The sequence below is a fragment of the Antrostomus carolinensis genome, unplaced genomic scaffold (genome assembly GCF_000700745.2).
Source record: "Antrostomus carolinensis isolate BGI_N321 unplaced genomic scaffold, ASM70074v2 scaffold11899, whole genome shotgun sequence".
Taxonomy (NCBI): domain Eukaryota; kingdom Metazoa; phylum Chordata; class Aves; order Caprimulgiformes; family Caprimulgidae; genus Antrostomus; species Antrostomus carolinensis.
The window spans coordinates 2,324-3,611 of NW_010340682.1; positions in this window are offsets into that span (position 1 = coordinate 2,324).

Sequence of the window (1,288 nt, forward strand, 5' to 3'; positions counted from 1 at the left end):
CCTTCATCACATTACATCAGACTGAGGGAAAATTTACTTCATCTACAGTACTATTAATGTAATTAGTATATTATGTCCTCTGGATCAAATTTTGTCCTCAATTCCACCAATGAATCTAGACAGACTTACTGTTTTATTAAGGGCATAATTTGGAACAGTTAGCTATTGCTCCTTTTACATGTATTTAAGAAGAGAAAGGCATTTTAAAACTGTATATTATCTGAAATTTTTGAAAGATATGTACTGTCCTTACCAATTCTTCTCATTTTGTATTTATGTACCAAAATCAGATGCTTAGTAATGAACAGTCTAGATACATACTTAAAAGAGGAAAGACAATGCTGTTTCCAAGTACTGCCTCTTACAGGAATTGTAGTTAAAATACAGTTGGGCAGCCATGCATGCTTTTCTTCAGGACTTAAGCCCCCAACTCTTTAGCTTCAGAACTTTGTCATGGGAGTGCAATTTCGTGGATATATCAGAGTCATCCTAAACAGGACTCTGAGTAACAGGCAGTTTGAACACTCACCTCATTTTCTGTGTATGATGTCCCCTTACAGAATAGTTATAATATATTCCTCAGAACTTTTAATAGCTAACTCCTCCAACGGCATGAAGACAGAAACAGTTCCCAACTCAACCCCACATATATACCCAGTGAGTAAAAGCCCTTGAAAGACACTAGGTAAAGCCTCTCAACTCAGTATAGCCTTATCTGATTTATAATCCAAATGTATTCCTCTTGAATAAGCTAAACAAGGCAAGAAATGGATTTATAACTGAGAGTCTATCAGGCACTACATTTTGAAATGCAGATCAAGAGACTTAAGGGCTCTAAACCCATTTTATAATGATGATGGGTCATATAAGCACAAGAGCACCAAATGGCAAATATTAATTCTTACAGATTTATGTTTGCTCATGAAAATGAGTTTAAGTAAAAAATGTAATAACTAAAAAGAATGCCACAAACTATTAGAAGGTATAGTTCTCTTTGTAAAAACATACTACGAGGAAAAAGACTTCAGGCAATAACATGCAGTGGAATAATTAGAAAAAGAAAGTAGGCCATCTTACAAAAATCATACCATTTAATCAGGCCATGAAAGCAATGCAAAGGGAGTAGCAGAACACTGCAAGTTGTTGAGTCAGATCTTTTAATTTCAGTAAGAGGCACAAAGAACAAAGAAGGATTAGATTCTATCATAGTATCACACTGATGGCATACATATGAAGAAAGTAGGGCATTTACACACACTTTCTCACTTTGATGCTAAAATTTTAATAC